Source organism: Manis javanica, chromosome 5, assembly GCF_040802235.1.
Source record: "Manis javanica isolate MJ-LG chromosome 5, MJ_LKY, whole genome shotgun sequence".
Taxonomy (NCBI): Eukaryota; Metazoa; Chordata; class Mammalia; order Pholidota; family Manidae; genus Manis; species Manis javanica.
In genome coordinates this window covers 53,400,984-53,425,905 of record NC_133160.1, presented here as the reverse complement: position 1 = coordinate 53,425,905, position 24,922 = coordinate 53,400,984, and the positions used below count along the sequence as shown (strand labels likewise).

Below are 24,922 nucleotides of genomic sequence, written 5' to 3'. Positions count from 1 at the left end.
AGAAAGATATCCCCTACATCAAAAGTTATTGCTGTGTAAAGGCAAATAGCAGCTAACTCTTACTGAAATAAAAGCTTCCATGCTGAATGCTTTACCTTTACTTTCTTCACTTACTCTTCTCTGCGTTCCTATGAAATAGGTATTTGTGCTTATTATTTACAGGTGAGAATCTAAGGTTCCTTTACAGAGCTAATGAGAGGCAGGGTCCAAATTTGAGTCCAAGCACTCTGACTCTAGACCTTTACTCTCAAATACTCCTCAAGTATCAATGTAACAAGGCCTGTTTATCTGTTAGGATGCATTTCATACCTATGGATTTTCTTGTCTGAAAAGTCTTTTACATTTCTCCCTTCAAGAGGTAGAGCCTAATTCCCCTCTCCCTTTGAGCATGGGCTGGACTTAATATCTCACTTCTAACTACTAGAAGAAAGCTGAAGTGATGGTGTATGACTTCAGAAACTGAATGCTTGATCTTCTCCTTTTGGGTCATTCTTGGAGAAAGCCAACGGCCATGTCACGAATATACTCAAGTAACTCTGGGGAGAGGCTCATTAGGCAAGGAATGACTGCATCCTGCCAGTAGGCCTGTGACTGAGTTATGTGGGAGACAGACTCTGCAGCCCTAATCAAGCCTTCAGATGACTGCAGCTTCATGAAAGACCCTGAGCTAGAACCATGCAGGTAGGCCACTCCCCAGTCCTTAACTTCAAAAACTGTAAAATATAATAAATGTTTGTTGTTTTAAGCTGCTAAATTTGGAGTGATTTGTTAATCAGCAAAAAGTAATTAATAACACAAAAGGAAGAAGCAGCTTATACTCTTGTCACATTTCAGAGCTTAAAGAAAAGGGTAAAATTTGTAGATGACCTCCAACTTCCAACTACAGAGTCCAGAGCAGTCTTTCCATTTCTTTATACCATATAGTCCAGTTATCAATTCTTTCATCCTCCAACTTTTACATTTTGAAAATGTGTTCATAAAGTAATCATTATCACTAAAGTCTAATATAACTAAAAATAATTACATACTCTTGGCTATCTGAATGATTTTATGGTCCTGTAGTATCCAAGATGGAAAAAATGGGAGATATGTTTCCAATTCCATATTCCAACACCAATTGTTTCCAATACCATGTAAGTTTCAACTGTTTTTATTTTTGTTTATCCTGATTATTTCATTTTTATTTTACCTTTATTTAGTACACAGGTGAAGGAGCCTAGAGCCCATATCACCTAGAGGTTTTCAAAAAATATATAATATAAAGAACCTGAACATCATGATCTCTTATTCTGACTACCATGAATTAGATATATTATACTTTAAAACCAAATATGTAACTGTGCTCTATCTAGTATTAGTACAAATGAAGGGCGATAGGCTTCATGGTTTTAAAAAATTATGGGTAGGAATCAAGGGGAGGAGACAGTCTACCTATCCATTAATGTCATTTACCATTAATTTGGGAAAAGGATGCCTAGTTCCTATTTTAGAAACAACAGCTCTTTAACCACCAATGGGAGAGTTATTTAAGAATAATCAGTTTAGTCCAGTCCCCCCACTTTACACATCGGGAAACTGAGATCCCAAGAACTTAAATAATTTGACCAAAGTCACACAGTATCTTACGATTTCAAGGTCAAAAATTCTACAGAACAATTTTCTTCTATAAAACATAGAAGTTATCAAGTGGATGAAAAGTTAAACCAATTTTACTATTGTATTTATGAGTTGTAAATTATAAAATGGCTGTTTTCCTTTTTAATGTCAGAAGCTAAAGTGATGGTTAAGTGTCCGAGAAATTTTTAAAAAATGAAAAAAAAAAGTTTTTACCAGTGAATTGTAGGACAACAGTTAAGAGGCAGCCAGTCTACATAAGCTTTTCTAATACAGCCAAACCAAAAATAAAAATCAAAGTTGACGTGTGGTATGTTGGGCACGTTCAGAAGAAACAAAAGTCAAGAAAAACTGCTATTAAAAAAATGTGAATCAAGTACAATAAGCTGGAATCAAGTGATTTACGACCATTAAAAAATCTAGTTCATCAGCACTGGCAGATAGACAATAGACACAGGAGTGCAGTCTACAGATTTACAAAGAGAAAAGATCAATTATTTCATATTTTCATATAATTAATTAAGTCTATTTGCAGTTTTTTATATTCATTTGTTTTATTTAATAGTAAGGTTTTATAAAACATTATTGGAATGAAGATATGTGAACATAGTTCACATATTCATTCACTTATTCAACAAATAATTATCAAGCACTTTCTTTGAGCAAGTTTCTATTGTGGGCACCTATTACGGTAGCCCTAAATTATGTAACAGAAAAAAAATAAGCCTTCTGAATTCACACAGAATGTCCACTGAGACTGAAATTCATAAAAGACACTGTGATACATAAAAATGTTTAAACGATGAAGGAGCCAAGATGGCGGCGTGAGGAGGGCAGTGGAAATCTCCTCCCAAACCATATATATTTTTGAAAATACAACAAATACAACTATTCCTAAAAGACAGACCAGAAGATACAGTTCAACAGCCAGGCTACATCTACATCTGCAAGAACTCAGCACCTCATTAAGGAGATAAGATACAAGCTGCAGCCCGGTGGGACCTGAGCACACCCCCCATTCCAGCCCACCGGTGGGAGGAGAGGAGTTAGAGCAGGGAGCGAGTGGAAGCGCAGAACTGCTAAATACCCAGCCCTAATCATCCACACCAGGACTGCAAACACACAGTGCATGGTGTGCTGGATATTAGAGAATAGAACAGTCGCAACCAGTGCCCCTGGGACAAAAGAAAAGCGAGTGCTTTTTGAAAGTTTTAAAGGGACAGGGGCCTCACAGCTGGAAGGCAGCATCCTGGGGAGCTTTGGGTGCCCTAACCCCCGGGTGGTAGCGCACCTCTGAAGCCACTCACAGCAATAAACAGCCTCCAGTCCATTCCCCCTCCGGTGTGGCACGCCATAGCAGAGGAGCAGCCTGGGAGCGGGCACACCCACAGGAACCACCCAGAGCCTCTTCCGCAGCCACCCAGGCCACACTCAGAGGCTCCACCGGCACACAGCTGCCCGGGACAGAGGAAGCCAGGACAAGGCGCAAAGGGTTGCCATTCTCACAGGAGAGCACACCGAGCATGCCTGCCTCTCCACGCAGGGCTCTGGGGTACCCCAACCACAGCAGCTCAGGAAATAAAACTGGAAGCTGCTTCCTGTGTGCGGGTAACCTGCAAAGGCAGTGGAGGAGGGCAAGGTGACCAGCAAGCAGGAAGGGACTTTGTTATTTCAGCTAACACATGCACCAACTGCCTACGACTACCTCTATCTCCAAGGAAAGGCAGAAAAATTTGATCCAGTCCAGAATTACCCGGAAAACCCCTGATAGGGAGCCTGAGTAGATATATTTAACCAATCTTCCTGAAAAAGAAATCAAAATAAAGGTCACAACCATGCTGATGGACCTGCAAAGAAATATGCAAGAGCTAAAGGATCAAGTTAGGAGGGAGAATACAGAAATAAAACAATCTCTGGAAGGACTTAAGAGGAGACTGGAAGAGGTGCAAGAGGCCGTTGATGAAATCGAAATGAGAGAACAGCAACACAGAGAAGCTGAGGCAGAGAGAGATAAAAGGATCTCCAGGAATGAAAGAATATTAAGAGAAACGTGTTACCAATCCAAACGTACCAATATTTGCATTATAGGAGTACAAGAAAAAGAAGAGAGAGAAAAAGGGATAGAAAGTATCTTTGAAGAAATAATTGCTGAAAACTTCCCCAAACTGGCGGAGGAAATAGTCTCTCAGACCATGGAGATCCACAGATCTCCCAACACAAGGTACCCAAGGAGGACAACACCAAGACACATAATAATTAAAATGGCAAAGATCAAGGACAAAGACAGAGTATTAAAGGCAGCCAGAGAGAAGAAAGGTTCCCTACAAAGGAAAACCCATCAGGCTATCATCATTTCAAAGAAACCTTACAGGTCAGAAGACAATGGCATGATATATTTAATGCAATGAAACAGAAGGGCCTTGAACCAAGAATACTGTATCCAGCACGATTATCATTTAAATATGAAGGAGGGATTAAACAATCCCCAGACAAGCAAAAGTTGAAAGAATTTGCCTCCCACAAACCAACTCTACAAGATATTTTAAAGGGACTGCTCTAGATGGAAGCACATCTAGGGCTAAATAGATGTCACCACATAAAATAAAATCACAGCAAAGAAAGCAGACCAACCAAATACTAACTAAAGGCAAAACATAAAATCAACTACACACAAAAGCAGTGAAAGGAAACACAAAACTCTACAGAATAAAACACCTAACATATAAAGAATGGAGGAGGACGAATAAGAAGGGAGAAAAATAAAGAATCATCAGACTGTGTTTATAATAGCTCAATAAGTGAGTTAAGTTTGACAGTAAGATACTAAAGAAGCTACCCTTGAAACTTTGGTAACCATGAATCTAAAGCCTGCAATGGCAATAAGTACATATCTTTCAATAGTCACCCTAAATGTAAATGGACTGAATGCACCAATCAAAAGACACAGAGTAATAGAATAGATAAAAAAGCAAGACCCATCTATATGCTACTTGCAAGAAACTCACCTCAAACCCAAAGACATGCACAGACTAAAAGTCAAGGGATGGAAAAAGATATTTCATGCAAACAACAGGGAGAAAAAAGCAGGAGTTGCAGTACTAGTATCAGACAAAATAGACTTCAAAACAAAGAAAGTCACAAGAGATAAAGAAGGATATTACATAATGATAAAAGGCTCAGTCCAACAAGAGAATATAACCATTATAAATATATATGCACCCAACACAGGAGCACCAGCATATGTGAAACAAATACTAACAGAACTAAAGGAGGAAATAGAATGCAATGCATCCATTTTAGGAGACTTCAACACACCATTCACTCCAAAGGACAGATCCACCAGACAGAAAATAAGTAAGGACACAGAAGCACTGAACATCACACTAGAACAGATGGACCTAATAGACATCTATAGAACTCTACACCCAAAAGCAACAGGATACACATTCTTCTCAAGTGCACATGGAACATTCTGCAGAATAGACCACATACTAGGCCATAAAAAGAGCCTCAGTAAATTCAAAAAGACTGAAATTCTACCAACCAACTTTTCAGACCACAAAGGAATAAAACTAGAACTAAATTGTATGAAGAAAGCAAAAAGGCCCACAAACACATGGAGGCTTAACAACATGCTCCTAAATAATCAATGGATCAATGACCAAATTAAAATAGAGAACAAGCAATATATGGAAACAAATGACAACAACACAAAGCCCCAACTTCTATGGGACACAGCGAAAGCAGTCTTAAGAGGAAAGCATACAGCAATCCAGGCATATTTAAAGAAGGAAGAACAATCCCAAATGAATAGTCTAACATCACAGTTATCAAAATTGGAAAAAGAAGAACAAATGAGGCCTAAAGTCAGCAGAAGGAGGGACATAATAAAGATCAGAGAATAAATATAATTGAGAAGAATAAAACAATAGAAAAAAATCAATGAAACCAAGAGCTGGTTCTTTGAGAAAATAAACAGAATAGATAAGCCTCTAGCCAGACTTATTAAGAGAAAAAGAGAATCAACACACATCAACAGAATCAGAAACAAGAAAGGAAAAATCACGACAGACCCCACAGAAATACAAAGAATTATTAGAGAATACTATGAAAACCTATATGCTAACAAGCTGGAAAACCTAGAAGAAATGGACAACTTCTTAGAAAAATATAACCTTCCAAGACTGACCAAGGAGTAAACACAAAATCTAAACAAACCAATTACCAGCAAAGAAATTGAAGTGGTAATCAAAAAACTACCCTGGAACAAAACCCCGGGCCAGATGGATTTACCTTGGAATTTTATCAGACATACAGAGAAGACATAATACCCATTCTCCTTAAAGTTTTCCAAAAAATAGAAGAGGAGGGAATACTCCTAAACTCATTCCATGAAGGCAACATTACGCTAATACCAAAACCAGGCAAAGACCCCACCAAAAAAGAAAATTACAGACCAATATCCCTGATGAACGTAGATGCAAAAATACTCAATAAAATATTAGGAAACCGAATTCAAAAATACATGACCCAGTGGGATTCATCCCAGGGATGCAAGGATGGTACAACATTCGAAAATCCATCAACATCATCCACCACATTAAAAAAAAAAGGACAAAAATCACATGATCATCTCCATAGATGCTGAAAAAGCATTTGACAAAATTCAACATACATTCATGATAAAAACTCTCAATAAAATGGGTATAGAGGACAAGTACCCCAACATAATAAAGGCCATAACCCCACAGCCAACATCATACTGAACAGCGAGAGGCTGAAAGCTTTTCCTTTAAGATCAGGATCAAGACAGGGAGGCCCACTCTCCCCACTGTTACTCAACATAGTACTGGAGGTCCTAGCCACGGCAATCAGACAACACAAAGAAATACAAGGAATCCAGATTGTAAAGAAGAAGTCGAACTGTCACTATTTGCAGATGACATGATATTGTACATAAAAAACCCTAAAGAATCCACTCTAAAACTACTAGAACTAATATCTGAATTCAGCAAAGTTGCAAGATTCAAAATTAATAAACAGAAATCTGTTGATTTCCTATACGCTAACAATGAACTAGCAGAAAGAGAAATCAGAAAAACAATTCCATTCACAATTGCATCAAAAAGAATGAAATATCTAGGAATAAACCTAACCAAGGAAATGAAAGACCTGTACCCTGAAAACTACAAGACCCTCTTAAGAGAAATTAACGAGGACACTAACAAATGGACACTCATCCCATGCTCTTGGCTAGGAAGAATTAATATTGGCAAAATAGCCATCCTGCCTAAAGCAATCTACAGATTCAATGCAATCCCTATCAAAATACCAACAGCATTCTTCAATGAACTGGAACAAATAGTTATAAAATTCATGAGCCACCAAAGACCCCGAATAGCCAAAGCAATCCTGACAAGGAAAAATAAAGTGGGGGGATCTCATTTCCCAACTTCAAGCTCTACTACAAAGCCACAGGAGTCAAGACAATTTGGTACTGGCACAAGAACAGAGCCACAGTCCAGTGGAAAAGAAGAGACTCCAGACATTAACCCAAATATATATGCCCAATTAATATTTGATAAAGGAGCCATGGACATACAATGGGGAAATGAGAGTCTCTTCAAAGATGGTGCTGGCTAAACTGGACAGCTACATGTAAGAGAATGAAACTGGATCACTGTCTAACCCCATACACAAAAGCAAATTCAATATGGATCAAAGCTCTGAATGTAAGTCATGAAACCATAAAACTCTTAGGAAAAAAACATAGGCAAAAATCTTTTGGACATAAACATAAGCGACTTCTTCATTAACATATCTCCCTGGCAAGGGAAACAAAAGCAAAAATGAGCAAGTGGGACTATATCAAGCTGAAAAGCTTCTCTGTACAGCAAAGGACACCATCAATAGAACAAAAAGGCATCCTACAGTATGGTAGAATATATTCATAAATGATAGATCGGATACAGGGTTGACATCCAAAATATATAAAGAGCTCACGCACCTCAACAAACAAAAAGCAAATAATCCAATTAAAAATGGGTACATGATCTGAACAGACAGTTCTCCGAAGAAGAAATTCAGATCGCCAACAGACACATGAAAAGATGCTCCACATCGCTAGTCATCAGAGAAATGCAAATTAAAACCATAATGAGATACCACCTCACACCAGTAAGGATCGCGACCATCCAAAAGACAAACAACAAACAAATGTTGGCGAGGTTGTGGAGAAAGGGGAAGCCTCCTACACTGTTGGTGGGAATGTAAATTAGTTCAACCATTGTGGAAAGCAATATGGAGGTTCCTCAAAAAACTAAAAATAGAAATACCATTTGACCCAGGATTTCCACTCCTAGGAATTTACCCTAAGAATGCAGTAGCCAGTTTGAAAAAGACATATGCACCCCTATGTTTATCACAGCACTATTTACAATAGCCAAGAAATGGAAGCAACCTAAGTGTCCATCAGTAGATGAATGGATAAAGAAGATGTGGTACATATACATAATGGAATATTATTTACCCCTAAGAAGAAAACAAATCCTACCATTTGCAACAACATGGATCGAGCTAGAGGGTATTATGCTCAGTGAAATAAGCCAGGCGGAGAAAGACAAGTACCAAATATAAGAACAAAGGAAAACTGAAGGAACAAAACAGCAGCAGACTCACAGAACACAAGAATGGACTAACAGTTACCAAAGGGAAAGGGACTGGGGAGAATGGGTGGGAAGGGACGGATAAGGGCAGGGAAAAAGAAAGAGGGCATTATGATTAGCATGTATAATGGGGGGGCCACGGGGAGGACTGTGCAATACAGAGAAGACAAGTAGTGACCCTACAGCATCTTACTACACTGATGGACAGTGACTGTAATGGGGTTTGTGGGGGGGACTTTGTGATGGGGGAGTCTAGTAAACATAATGTTCCTCATGTAATTGTAGATTAATGATATCAAAATAAATAAATAAAAATAAATAAAATGTTTAAACATGAATTAGAGAATAGTGGGTATGGGTTACATTTTGGATTATTACACAGGAAAGTTAGTAAATTAGTTTTATGTATAAAAAAGCCTTCATAAGGCATGCGTTTTTTTTAATAGGGGGTTTACAAAACCACAATTGTATTAGCAAAATGTACAGTTTTATAAGAAGGACCATGGCTATTTTTTAGGTTCACAAACAGGTCCATGACTCCCACAAGTTATTTTTTCATAAATTATCCTGCCGTATGCATTTATTGACCATCAAAACCCTATAATGAGGAAGGATCAAGTATGTACTATTTGTGAGGCTGATGATTTGGCTTATGATCATGTTTTCTGCATTATATGTAAGTTGTTCCTCAGTCAGACTCTCCTGGAGCTTGCTGATTCTTCACTGTCTGGCTTATACTAGGCAAAACCCTGCTTCCAATTCTTAGCAGCCAATCCTAGAAGACTGTCAACTGATTACTGCAACTATTTTTTAATGGATGTTAGATGAACAACTGTTTTCAAGTAGCATTTATTAACCACCCATATGTGCATGACACCCCACAAAGTGAATTAAAATAGTTCTTGATTTCTACATTTTAAATAACATTTATGACAACTCGATTTCAAGGGCTTATTCATGTGTAGTATCTTGAATACGTGGATTTTTTTTTTCAATTCCTCTGAAACTTTACAAGAGCTAATATATGATTCTTGTTTAGCATGTTTATGAAGAAGTTTATAATGGAGTTCTTAACTAAAATATAAGTCAAATCCTATTTTGACTGATTCCAGGAAGGTCAGATTCACCCTACCCACTGAAAAGTTCTTTAAAAGTTCAACATTGAGCTTTTAATTGCCAAACCCAGCAACCTCCTCTTAATATTCATCTGACTCTACTTCTCCAAACAAGAGACATTATTGACCACCCCTTATTGAAATCCTTTCCTTCTGGTTTTGTTGATAATAAACTGGTTTTGTTTTTCCCCATTTGTTTCTTTTCAGTTGACTTCACTCACTTTTACAAAACCCTTAAATGTGACTTTTCCCAAAATGTAATCCTTAGCCATCTTCTCTCTCTTCATTCTCTACTCTCTTAACAATGGTATTTATTACCCTTTCACTACTAGGGCTTTCAATATTATTTCTATACTGCTCAAAAATCAACAGCTCCAGTTTTAACTCTTGTTTTTATTTAGATTTAAGTTCTAATTTCCAATTGTATGGTAGTCATCTTTATTTGTGTAAGCAATTGGTACCTAGAGGTCTTTGTTCTCTATCAATAACATCACCATCATCCCAGGCTAGAAATCTAAGTCATCTGTGGTCCTAATTTAGGAACTCATCTCTTACACAATTTTTTAGGAGGACTTAAAACATGTATGAAATTACAAAAAATAATGTAACAAAATAGTCACATTCCCACCATCCAGGACCAATACTGTCATTTTGTTACTTATGCTTCAAGGTGTTTGTTTTCCCTAAGAAATACCACATTGCAGGTAAAGATATATCTTTCAATAGTATTCAAAACCCCCAGACCTCATTCACTATTCCATCTTTCCAAAGAAACCCCTATCATGAGTTTTGTGTATAGTCTTCCAGTCTCTTTTTTTACACTTTTATTTTTTTGTGTGCGTGTGTATTTATGTGAATGTTCAAGTGTATGTTTGTGAGTGTGTGTGTACCCCAGAATAACACATAGTATTATTTTGCAGACTTTGGACACATAAATGGCATTATTCTATATATGCCATTCTCAAATTTACTTTTTTCATTCAAGATTTACATTCTATCCATGCTGGTTCAAGTAAATATAGTTATGCTTTTTACATGCTACAAAACATTCCAATACATGAAGTTACCCCTCATTTTATTCCTCAAATTATCTACTGGTAGGCAAAAAAAGTTGTTTCTATTTTTCATTTTTATAAACAATGCTACAAAAAATTCTTATCTATATATTTTCTTAAACATGTACTCTAGAGTATCTCCACAGTATATACCTACAAACAGAATTTTTAGGTCATAGAGTAAGTGCATTTTTAATTTTATGTTACTCTCTCCAAAGTGGCTATGCAGTTCTAAAATCTAATGTTAGAGTTCCTGTTTTTCTCACCTGCCTGTCAAAAAGATGTAATCACACCTTAAAAATTCTTGCCATCTGTTGGCTAACAAGAAAGTTTTTTCATTGTTGTATTAGTTTGCATACACTTAAGTACAAGGATCAACATTTTTTCATATACTTATTATAGGCCATTAACATTTCCCCTATGAACTAACTGCTGATTCATATCCTTTGTCATTTTTCTATGATACTTTTTGTCTTACTGATCTGTAGAATGTTAACATATTCTAGTTAATAATTCAGATATGTGTTGCAAATATCTTCTGCCAGCCTGCTATTTGACTTCCAATTTGGTTGGTCTATAGTATCCTTTGTTCTACCATAAGTTTAAGTTTACATGTAGTCAAATTAATATGTGTTTTCCCTTATGGTATAATTTAAATAGCCCTTGGAATAAAAAGGAAATCATAAAGGAATTAATATTTAGAGATGAATCAAATAAAAATGTAATGTCAAACTATGTGTGACACAGTTAAAACAGTGCTTAGAGGTCAGGAAATGTAAACGTTTAAAAGCAAACCATCTAAGCATTCAATTCATAAAGGCAGAAAAATCAACAGAACAAACTCAAAGAAATAAGAAGAAAGGAAATAATAAAGAGCAGGAAAAATGAAATAGAGAACAGTAATTTAAAACAATAGAGACAATTCACAAAACCAAAGATGATTTTGGAAAGATTAATAAAATAGATAGACCTGGCAAGAGTTATCAAGGAAAGAAGGTGCAAATATAGAACAAAAGGGGAGAAAAACAACAGATACAAAGATATAAAAATAATAAATCAGTACTATGAACAACTCTACACTAATCAAGTTGTAATCTGGATGACTTGTATAAAGAAAAAAAATTGAATAGTAAGTAGTCAAGAAATTTAAATGTAGTCAAAAACCTCCTCTCCATATTACTTATGAAAGGTCTTTAACTTCAAGCAAAACAAAGCAAAAAGATGAGTAGCATGTATCCTCAAATACCAGGAAAGTTCACTGAGAATCCATCAATTAACTGGCCACATTAATAGATTAAAGGAGAAAAATCATGACTTATCAAAGAATGACAAAAAAGCTTCTGATAGGACTCCATACTTAAGTATAACAACAACAACAAAAAAAAAAACAAAGTAGATAAAAATTCCTTAACTTCACACATATTACATACTAAAACCCACAACAAACCTTAAAATTCAAGTTGAAACTTCAGATGCATTCCCTTCAAGATCAGAAACAGGGATGCCAAGTAGTATCACTACTCTTTAACATATTGGAGTTCTCAACCAACATCATAAGAAATGAAAAAGAAATAAGATGACTGGAAAGAGAGGAGGGCTGAGTTGTCCCAGTTGAGGCCCACCTAGACCAGTAAGCTCCTAGCTTATTCACAGATGACCACAAAAAAGGGAGTAAGCCCAGCCCACCTCAGAAAAACCAAAAAGCTAATCCATAGACTCAGGAGAAACAGTAACTGGTTCTTATTTAAAGCCAATAAATTTGGATGTGTTTGTTATGCAGCAATAGCTGATACAAGTAAGAAGTGATGGTTATCTATTACTAGGCAAGTAGAAGATAAAATGTTGTGTATGTCTATTACAGAGTATTGTGTAGCAGTTAGAAGCAACAGATTAGATATATACAAAGTAACATGGGTGGATATTAAAGGCAGTACTTACTAAAGGAAAGTAGGAAACAGTAAGATACATAGTACCATTTATGTAAATTTTAAATATATAAAACAGGATATACATACCCAATACCTATAAAAATAACCCGCTAATAATTAAATTGATGCTTATGAAGGAGGGAGATGTGGGGATTGTATAAATAAAGCAGATAGAGGAATAAATTAATTGAAAAAATAAAACAGGAGGATATGAAATAGGAATCTAATTGTACTTTTCTTTATATAAATAGCCAACTATCCCAATATAATTTATTGCATAGTACATTCTTTCCCACTGATTTATAAATCCATTATCTATTATATACCAGATGTAAACAGATGCTTACTCTGTTTCTATCCCACTAAAGTATTTGTCTGTGGGCCAGTAATACATTTTAAAATTTTCTATAGCTTTTCCTGATAGATAAAAGGACAGGTACCCCATGCTTTGTTCTTTTGCAGAACTGTCTAGGCTCCCCAATCTCACGTTGCTCAAGGGGCCAACTGTATTTTGAATGATAATGATTTCTGGACATTGGTGAGATTTCTTTATGTCTAGACTATTTTTACATCTTTATCTAAAAGTTTGTCAAATTCCACCAAAAACAAGTCCTCCTGAGATTGTGACTGGAATCATACTGAATTTAATTAACTGGAGAAGAATTAACAGCTTTACTGTGTCTAATTTTCCATGTATGTTTGTGGTTTAAAGATTAAAGAAATCAAGTAGTATATCTGTTTAAGTTTTCTCTTTCCTCTTAAGTTGTATATCTCTTCATTTATTCATGTCTGTCAAATGCTAAAATCTTATTTTTACAAAGATATTGCATATTCAGTTAATTTATTCCTAGATATCTAATTGTTTTATTATATTGTTTTTATTATGAGATCTTTTCTGTATTTTTTCTGATTGTTGCTCATGTATACAGCAATCCTGATGAATCCTCTAAGCAGTTTTACAATCTATATAGTCCCTTAAATTTTATATGTTAATTAAAACCATCTGCAAATAACAATTTTGTTTCTTCCCTTCTTATCCGGATGCCTTTTATTTCTTTTCCTATATGCGTTTGCTAAGATCCCTAATAATAATGCTAGTTAGTAAAGATGACAGCTGGCATCTTGCCCCTATTAATTATTATATTTGCTATAGATTTTTAGTATCTATCCCTTTTTAAGTCCCAATCCAGATTAGAGATCTTTATCATCAGAAGATGGTGAATTTTAACAAATGTTTTTTGGATCTACTAAGGTGATTATATGGGGTTTTTTTTCTCCTTTAATCTATTCATGTGGTGAATTACATTCATAGATTTTTCTAATATTTAGGCTTCCTTGCCTTCCTAGTATGCATTTAGTCATTACGTATTTTTTAATCATAGCTAGATTCAATTTGCTCTTCTTTATTTACAATATTTTTAGCTTTGATCATACATAAATTCAGCAAGAAATTTTATACTGGATCAATTTTAAAGTAAAGGTTATACTAACTTCATAAAATGAGTCAGAAAGCTTTCTTTCTTTTACTGTTTTCTATGACAGTTTGTATATGATAGGGATTATGTATCCCTGGAAATTTTAGTTAGACCTGGGTCTGATGGATTTTATTTGAATGAGGGGGTACATATGTACAATTAAATAACTTAAATGGTTATTATTTGTATAGATATTCTATTTCTTGAGTCAGTTGTATTTTATGTTTTTTAATTGTCCACATCATAGATTTTAAATTCCGTGGAAATATGTTGTTCAGTTTTCTCTTGTGATTTCTAAACTCTATTCAATTGGCTATATTTCTCCTCATAGTGCTTCTTCATAGTTTATTTCCTTGATCTGTCTTTACAAAAATGTATCCATTTTTATTAATTTTATGGTTATAATAATTATTCTGTTTTATTTTCTCTCACTAATATTGACTTTTATCTTTGTTATTTCCTTTTTTTACTTAATTTGGATTTATTCTGTTGTTCCTTAACACCTAGAGTTAAACATGTCCTTACTTTCCAGTAAATACATTCAGAGCTATTAAATTTCTCAGGGAGTTCTACTTACATCACATCTCAAATTTTTATATTAAATGCTTTCATTGTTACTCAGGTGCAAATACTTTTAAAATTTTCCTTTACTCTTTCATCCATTAACTATTAGTGAGCTTTTAGTTGCCAATATTGTTAAGTATTTTGATTGTCTTTTCATTGTTGACTTCTAAAATTTTATTGCATGTAATGAAATAATATACAGTTGATCCTGGAACAACACAGGTTTGAACAACACAGGTCCACTTATACACAGATTTTTTTCAACAAACATACTGGAAACATTTTTGGAGATTTACAACAATTTGAAAAAACATTTTATTTTCTCTAGCTTACTTTATTGTAAGAATTCAATATATAGTGCACATAGCATACAAAATATATGTTAATCAGCTGTTCATGTTATCAGTAAGACTTCCAGTCAACAACAGGCTATTAGTTAAGTTTTGGGGGAGTCAAGAGCTATATAAATATTTTCAACTATATGGGGGGTTGGCACCCAACCTAATGTTGTTCAAAGGCCAACTGTATTTTGAATGATGCCAATTTTCTGGACACTGTTAAGATTCCTCTATGTCCTAGTACACAGTTTAAAAGTGACCTATGTATAACTGAAAAAAAATGCACAAGGTTATGTTTTAAGTTTGGTACAGGTTCTATATCTCTCTGGCTTATGAAATTTGTTAATCCTGTTTCAATTCTTTGATGCCATTTTTAATTTTGGTTTGCTTGACTTTTCAATTTTGACAGAGGTATGTGAAAGAAAGTCCAAGTGTTCTGTAAACATGTCCACTTCTTGCAAATCTTGAAGTTTTTGCTTTAAGTGGTATTTCAAGGCTATGTTGTTAGATGCATATAAGTTTATGATGATTATATTTTCCGGACTGTTCCTTTTAGCAGTTTGAAGAGTCTCTCTTTGTGTCAAAGATTCACTCTAAATTTCATTTTATTACAGCAGCTTCCTTTGATTAGTGTTTTACTGATGAACATATTTTCCATACTTTTTATTTAATTTTGTTTTGTGTATCTGCTAAAAATAGCACAGACTCATGTGAAGGTCACAATAAGTGATTTTAATATAATTTCTGATATTTTAGACTTATTTCTACTATCTTGACTTATGATTTATATTTTCCTGGGTTTTTTTTCCTCTTTGGTTGCCATTTTTGTTAGATTGGTCAAAATTTATTCCCTAAGTAACCCCAATTTTGTATTTTGGAAGCTATATACCTTCTATTTATGTTATTTGTGTATGCTCTAGTTGCTTAAAATAAATGAACTTTTATTCACTTCTCATCTCCCCCGGATCACGTTTCACAGCTTCCTAGCTAATTTACTCAAAAACCACCACAATCTGTTTCCACTCCCTTTCTAGCCTCACCTCGCTCAACCATATGCCTCTATAAAGCTTAATCTCTAGTTACACTGCACTGCTTGTCAATCTTTAAGTAAAATACAAAATTCCTGGCATTCTGTTCTGGTTCACGATGTCTTCTCATTCACCTGTTCATTCAATATTTATTGAAAACCTACTGGGTGCTGGTTCTTAGCAATACCAGTAAACACAACAGACATGGTGTCTGGTTTTATGAAGCATCATGTGTCAACATTAACAAATATATACAAATATAAATAAAACAAAACTTCATGAATACATGCATTCAGAAAAGTTAACTGGTAATTAATTGGCCACCTTCCACTCTTGCCTCAAATAGCAATCACTGGAGTACACAACTGCCACCAGGTGGCACCATACCACAGCCGAACCTTAGACTGATTTGGATACCTTAGTCAGAACACTGGAAATCATTGCACACACACAATTCCTCCTCCACACAGATTGACTAGGTCATTTTATTAAACTGACAGTAATGCCATTATTGTATGTGATTTGACTTTTTTGAATTATTTGTCACCTTACTATATGGGAGTTTACTGTATCACAAATTGCAGGTTTTCGAAAAAAAGAATGGTAACTATGACAAAATAAATTAATAGTGCTGATTGAGATTGAAGAGTATTAGCTAAAGTCAGTCTCTGAGAAAGTGACATTCAAACTAAGATCCAAAGGATAATAAGGAGTTAGAAGCTGAAAAATGGAAAGCGGTCTTTTACAGAAAGAAAATAAAACAGTATATGTGAGCACTCTGTGAAAATTCAGCCTGAATTAATGGAAAGGAGAAAACACAACCGTGTGTGTTTATGTTGGGTGGGAGAGAGGGGGTCTGATATAATTCATCAGGGTAAAATGCTCCAGAGTTTTTGGGTGCTAGCACTCTACTTACTCTACCATTGAAATAGCTGTGTAGCCCTGGGAAAGTTATTTAGCCTAGGGTTGTTGAAAGTATTAAATACATTAATATATAAAGCCCTAAGAACTATTCCTGATAGTATAGTAAAGAAATTTTAAATGTTAGGGTTTTGTTGCTATTATTGTTGTTACTGTTTCTAGATGGATGAGAGGAGCCAAATTATTCATGGTCTTGAGGGCCATGTTAAAAATCCTGAATATTAGCCTAAGTGCAATTAGAATCCACTTTAAGGTTTTAGGGATGGATGTGTCATGATTCAACTTACAAATATATAGATATTTTAAATCACTCTGGCTTCTATGCAAACAATGGGTTGCTTAGGATGGGCGCAGGGAGAGGCAAGAATGAAAACAAGGAAACCAATTAGAACTCCAGAGGCCATGGCAATAGTTCTTATAAAAAATAACTAGTTTGGACTAGACTAGTAACAATGAAGATGGAAAGAAATTGGTAGATTAAAGATGTATTTTGGAGGTAAATCTGACATGGTTTGGTAATGGACTAGATGGTAAAGGAGGAGAAGGTATAACTGATGACTTGTGAACCAAAAACAAACTATTGCTATTGTCAAAGATTCTATGCCTACCAAACTTTAAATAGGCTCCTAAACTTTCTCCTAGGTCCATCTATGCACTTGTAAATTCCACTTTTAGCAAGAACCCAGCTAAGTCAGTTTAGCTAGTCAGTTCAGAATTCCCCAACCTCCTATCTGGTCATTCTCTATACCTAATTGGGTTCCTCATCCTCCACCATTTCCCCTAGTGATGTCCGATCACCCTGGTCCATCTTCAGCCAAGAATCTTCTTAGGTCTGTTTAGCCAGAAATCTCAGTCCTGATGTTTCCTCTTAGTAATTTTCCATCCAGTGAACTTCACTCTACTCCTACTTGCTCATTCTGTATTCTGAGTTAAGCCCACTCTCTCTCTCCCACTGTAAAATTCCATCAATGTTCTCTATACCTATCACAATAGCTCCCCTTGAAGAAAGTCTTCCTTATTGTGCTTTAACAAGTGTCACTGCCTTTTTTTTTCTTTAACACTCCCCAAATGAAATGTTACTTATCCTACCAGGCTCAGGTAAAACATGAACTTCCTATCACAATAGCAAATAGTGCTCTCCTCCTCACTCTTATAACACTGATTTTATTAAACCTTAGGTACTAAAGAATTTTTTCTTATATATTTTCCCCAATAGAAAGCAAGCTCATTCACAGTAATGGCCATATCTAATGTTTTGTTCTAGCCGTCAAAAAAATTGTTTTGTGCACAACACAGGCAGTCTCAGATAATCCCACAAGGGTCTCATAGTCAGGGCAACTCATGCTCTTTGCCTACCTTTGGTAAGTACAACAACTCAGCCCAGTTTCTTCTCCTTTCCACTATTCTCTCTTTTGGAATTCTGTTTCCCCTAACACTGGTTGCAGAACTAACAAGTCTCTTATTAGCCCCTCATTCTTGCAGCCTCCAAAAACAAGTATAAAGGGGTTCATTTTTGTTAAACTGCTTGCTACTGATTACTATTGAAAAGCAGAAGAGAAGAAAATTAAACATAGAGTTTTATGATCTTGCAGCAGTGATCTCTATAGTTCCTGGATCTATTTCTAAGATGATAAATGGAATGCATTGGTTTCTACCCCTGACATTTATTCCTAAGGATAAGGTTCCCAAAGCTCTTCCTTTTTTCGTGGAGGCGTCTCTTCCCAGACAATAGGCCTGTAGATGAAGCCTAAACATAATAATTGGTGCCTTCTTGAATCTAGTAGATGACTGGCACTTCTGAGGGCCTCCTAAGCTGGCATGTGATGGTACCAATGGAATTAAAAACAAATGTTATAGTTCTGGAGGTCCTAGCCATGGCAATCAGACAACACAAAGAAATAAAAGGCATCCAGACTGGCAAGGAAGAAGTCAAACTGTCCCTGTTTGCAGATGACATGATATTGTACATAAAAAACCCTAAAGAATCCACTCCAAAACTGCTAGAACTACTATCTGAATTCAGCAAAGTTGCAGGATACAAAATTAATACACAGAAATCTGTTGCATTCCTATACACTAACGATGAACTAGCAGAAAGAGAAATCAGGAAAACAATTCCATTCACAATTGTATCAAAAAGAATAAAATCCTAGGAATAAACTTAACCAAGGAAGTTAAAGACCAATACCCTGAAAACTACAAGACACTCTTAAGAGAAATTAAAGAGGACACTAACAAATGGAAACTCATCCCATGCTCTTGGCTAGGAAGAATTAATATTGTCAAAATGGCCATCATGCCTAAAGCAATCCATATATTCAATGCAATCCCTATCTAAATACTTACAGCATTCTTCAATGAACTAGAGCAAATAGTTCTAAACTTCATATGGAACAACAAAAGACCCCAAATAGCCAAAGCAATCCTGACAAGGAAGAATAAAGCTGGGGGAATTACACTCCCTGACTTCAAGCTCTACTACAAAGCCACAGTAATCAAGACAATTTGCTACTGGCACAAGAACAGACCCATAAACCAGTGGAACAGAATAGAGAGCCCACATATAAACCCAAGCATATATGGTCAATTAATATACAATAAAGGAACCATGGATATACAATGGAGAAATGACAACGTCTTCAACAGCTGGTGTTGGCAGAACTGGATAGCTACATGCAAGAGAATGAAACTGCATTATTCTCTAACCTCACACACAAAAGTAAAGTCAAAATAGATCAAAGACCTGAATGTAAGTCATGAAACCATAAAACTCTTAGAAAAAAACATAGGCAAAAATCTCTTGGACATAAACATGAGCAACTTCTTCATGAACATATCTCCCTGGGCAAGGGAAACACAAGGAAAAATGAACAAGTGGAACTATATCAAACTAAAAAGCTTCTGTACAGCAAAGGACACCATCAATAGAACAAAAAGACATCCTACAGTATGGGAGAATATATTCATAAATGACAGATACGATAAAGGGTTGACATCCAAAATATATAAAGAGCTCACGCACCTCAACAAACAAAAAGCAAATAATCCCATTAAAAAATGCGCAGAGGAGCTGAACAGACACTTCTCCAAAGAAGAAATTCAGATGGCCAACAGACACATGAAAAGATGTTCCACATCTGTAATCATCAGAGAAATACACATTAAAACCACAATGAGATATCACCTCACACCAGTTAGGATGACCAACATCCAAAAGACAAACAACAACAAATGTTGGCAAGGTTGTGGAGAAAGGGGAATCCTCCTACACTGCTGGTGGGAATGTAAACTAGTTCAATCATTGTGGAAAGCATTATGGAGGTCCTTCAAAAAACTAAAAATAGAAATACCATTTGACCCAGGAATTCTACTCCTAGGAATTTACCCTAAAAATGCAGCAGCCCAGTTTGAAGAAGACATATGCACCCATATGTTTATTGCAGCACTATTTACAATAGCCAAGAAATGGAAGCAACCTAAGTGTCCATCAGTAGATGAATGGATAAAGAAGATGCGGTACATATATACACAATGGAATATTATTTAGCCATAAGAAGAAAACAAATCCTACCATTTGCAACAACATGGATGGAGCTAGAGGGTATTATGCTCAGTGAAATAACCCAGGCAGAGAAAGATAAGTATCAAATGATTTCACTTATCTGTGAAGTTTAAGAACAAAGAAAAAACTGAAGGAACAAAACAGCAGCAGACACACAGAACCCAAGAATAGACTAACAGTTACCAAAGGGAGAGGGACTGGGGAGGATGGGTAGGAAGGGACGGATAAGGGGGAAAAAGGGGCATCACAATTAGCACACATAATGTAGTGGGGAGGAACACAGGAAAGACAGTATCTACAGAGAAGACAAGTAATGATTCCACAGCATCTTACTATGCTGGTGGACAGTGACTGTAATGGGGTATGTGGTGGGGACTTGATAATAGGGGGAGTCAAGTAACCATAATGTTGTTCAAGTAATTGTACATTAATGATATCAAAATAAAAATAAATAAAAATGTGATACTGCCAACCTTGTTTCTTCCAAACCAGAAGGCAAAGCTTAATGCTGTAAATCCAAATAGATGCTAACTGTACAGCAATATCTTTAGAGAAGAGGAAAAAAAATGAAAGTCCAAGTTTATTCAAGAAATCAAATGTCTACAAAAGAAATCAGCAACTTTTGAGTTCTTTCTCCTTTTGAATCAAATCCTTGGCTTCCTCTTCAAAAGAAAATTTTCATTCTAAGTTAGTATTCTAAGTCATTATTTCTGAGAATCAAGTAACAGAATAAAGGTGATGTGGGAAAAAAAGGGTTCATATTTTCCTAAAAATCTTATCAAACACCATGCATAACAAGAAGTACCTTTTTGCTGTTAGATTAGAGATGTAATGCATGTCTCTTTGATGTAAACTTTCTAGAGTAATCTTTGGAAGCTCATCTAGTGGTAAGAAAATCTCTCCCAAGTTTTAGCTAACAAATGATTTTGTTCAAATATATCTTAAATAAGTCTTGGAGGATAACCGCCTATAATCACCAAATATAAAATATATGAAAAATGTTTTTTCGTTAATTTAATTGTTCATTCCTTTTAAGTAGTGTATGTATTTTGGCTGGTTTCCAAAGTGAATAGAAATCAAACATCCAATTCTGATCAAACACTGACCTTAAACTTGGAGAATACAGGATGTCTTTTATAAAAACTGGTTATCTATCTTACTAATGTATAATGGAACAAAAAAAATGGACCAGATTCTTTCTTCTCTTGATCTACTCAATGAAAAAAAATTATAGAAATGTTACAAATTACTCCTACCTCACCTCCTAATCCTACTCCCAAATTGTAACTATCATTGTAAACCAGTTAACACTCTTTGTTGATTTTTTGTGAAAGAGAAAAAGAAGCCACTCATGCTTTTCATGATATTGTTTTCACACATTAAAAACATAAAAATGGAGAGATTTAGGAATGCTTAATTCCATTTGACTTGCTCCTCTGCCCCAAACCTACAGGACTATGCCCTTGTCATGATATTTAACTATGGCCCACCACAACAGCAATAATGCAATATGGAACCTTTACATTGGCTACCATACTTGGCAATTCTTTGTTTTTCCTCACCCTTCCCCAACCCTAACTACTCCATGGGATTATTTCCTTGAATGCTTGTTTTTCTCAACTTACTTGGTAAGCTTTTTGGAGGCCAGGCACCATGTCTTATTCAACATGTAATCACTTACTCCGTAGGAGCTATGACGGTACTTTGTATATGTAAAGGTACTTTGCACATGGTAAATGTTAAATTTACCAGTATTTCAACTGTACTTGATTTAGTAACTATCATATGGAGGAAGAATTATCTGCTGCTTCAACTGCTTGAAAAGAAATGATTAGGGAGTTAACTATTGTAGTTTAATTATAAATATGAACTCTAAAGAACAATTTCAAGAGTTGTTAATTTATGTACTCTGATTTGTACAAAGCATTTTTACAGTATGGCAACTTACATGTTTTTGCCACTAGATTCTAAGTACTATGAATGCAGAGACATTGCCTGTCTGGTCTACCACTCTAGTCCCAAGACTTGAATAGTGCCTGCCACACAGTAAATGCTTAAAGAATGTTTACTGATGAATTAATTAATAATGGTAATGCATTACCTCATCTCATATAAACCTGAAAGAAGTTTAGTATCTTTTCACCTCTAATAACAATCTTTTGTGATGAGTATAATAAAACACAGTAAGAAACTTTACAATGAAAGAAACTTCCTTGGTGTGTTGTTCCCCACAATTCATTTAATGGTTTTCAAAGTATGATCTCTGAGCCAAGAGCATCAACGTGAGCATCACCTGGAGTCCTGGTAAGATGCAAATTTTCAAATCCAACTCCAGACCCCTGAATCAGAAATCTGGAGGTGGGGCTTGCAATCTGTATTTTACAAGTGCTTCAGATGATTCTGACATATGCTCAAGTTTGAGAACCACTGATCACAGGAATTTTTGTTGTGGAAATAGGAGGGATCTCAAGACAACTAAGATGTTATAAAATGTTAAATGAGCCTTTAAAGAAATATTCTAAATGCTCAAATACTAGAATGTTTTATAATAAGCTAAATTATACCAATTAAGGATCATGAAAAACTACCATAATACAGCTTTTTTTTTTCCTTAGCAGGGACCAAAGAAGTGTATTCAATAAGTGACACATTTAAAATGGATTTAGGATCCCTACTATGAGTTATTAGGGAAAAGAGAATCAAAGTAGATAGAATAGAAAGAGGAGGGAAGGATGAAGAAAGGGTGGATGACAGCTAAAATAATATATGGATGAGACGTAGGAAAAGTTTTTTAGATTCTGACTGAAATTTAGCACTTTCATTTTAAATAAAGGCACAAACCACAATAGTTTTGGCAGTATCTGTGACTTAATGACAGGAAAAATGTTACAGATATCTCAAAATACCACTTATGGTCATCACTACTTTGAAATTATAGCTGTAAATTATATATGCCACTAGATCTCATTATTTAATGCTTTATTAAAGAAGCATATGCATTAAAAGAACATGATTTAAAATAGTCTAAAAGCTGCATTTCAATATATTTGGTTCCTTTGTAATTCTAGGTATTTTATTTTATATATTTTTAAATGTTCTTCAGAGAGAAGGTCCACAGGCTTCATATGACCAAGGAGGCCCAAACACAAAACGATTTTTAAAAAGGCACAAAGGTTAACAGTTGACAATTGTTTTTAAAGTGTTCTTGAGCACCTTCACCTGATGTGCCCTTTCACAAATCTGAGAAAACAGCCTCTTCCGAATTTACAAATGGGCCTGGGGGATACAAAAGGGACAATGATTCCTCCTTCCCCTGAACGAGCATGTACCAAAGCACCCAGCTTTTAATTTCAAAAAAAGAAAGGCTAACTGTACGACTACCTTCACCTTTGTAACTTTCAGCTTAGTGTGGGCAATGAACAGACCTTTAGCCTAAATCTTTAGAAGCAACCAATTTAGTGAAAGGTGAGTAAGAATAGTTAACTAGCTAGTAGGAGCTGTGAATGGGGAGCTAAGGAATTCAAACTTTATTTCAGGTAATGCTTTGTTTTATTTTACTTTTCATTTATACTACTTATATTGTAGAAACAACTAAATCTGTATGAAAATCATACTTTGTTTAGGACTCTTAAAAGGCTCCCAATGTCCTTTAGATGAGGCCCAACAGATACAGCAAGGCTTACAAAGTCCTCAGCAGAAAGATTTTTTTTTACCTGTTTAGCCTCACTTAATCCCCCTTCCTTCTCATAATCCATATCCCAGCCTTATTGAATTCCTTTCTGCAATTCAAATAGCTCATGTTTCCCTTTCTCCCAGACTTTCATGCTCTGCTCAGCTAATTACTTGAAAGCCTTCAAATCTGTTTAAACGTCACTTCCTCAGGACGGCATTCTCTGCCCTCCCAGGCATTTCCCTTTGTATAATCCCTAAACCTTTCATTAATCCTGTTATAACACTCATCACAATTTATTGTAATAACATGTTTAATTGTTCATCTTCTCCAGAAAGCTGAAAGCCTGGTGAAGGCAAAGGCAGGATCTTGTTTACAATACACTCAGCTCTGAGCCTGAAAGGTTCTAGGTCCTTGGCGAGAGTTGGCAGAAGAATGAACATATGGATATATGGTTGGCCTGGAGATACAGTTTAAAGCATTCCTATCTGTATATCTAAGAACCTTGAGCTATCTGTACTTGGCAAACACTTGAAACCTTGTGTGTTACTCATTTAAAATTCTATATAATCCATTTTTAGCCTCTCCTCAGTCTGAGTTAAAACAATTGTATTACTTAGACTCACTGTGATATAGTAAAATTGAAAGTTAACTAGTGCTTTAAAAAATAAAAGTCTGAATGCAAAGGAATGAATGCTACTAGTTTCCAAAGTCAAACAAACTTCCTCTAATGATTTGTTTTCTAAATACATTTATCTTTCCTTTTATATCAATCAGCTATTTCTTGAAAAATATACAGACCATTTAAAACCATTCCTTGTCAACTGGCACAAAAACAAACCCATAGATCAATGGAACAGAATTGAGAGCCCAAACATAAACCCAAGCATATATGGTCAATTAATATATGATAAAGGATCCATGGACATACAATGGGAAAATGACAGCCTTGTCAACAACTTGTGTTAGCAAAACTGGACAGCTACA

General features: G+C 35.4%; 1 protein-coding gene across 10 annotated transcripts in view; it reads right to left on the bottom strand.

Annotated features, from left to right (window-relative positions):
• Positions 1-24,922, bottom strand: part of ELF2 (E74 like ETS transcription factor 2) — a 119,602-nt gene that overhangs the window by 23,080 nt on the left and 71,600 nt on the right. The gene's annotated exons all lie outside the window — the stretch shown is intronic.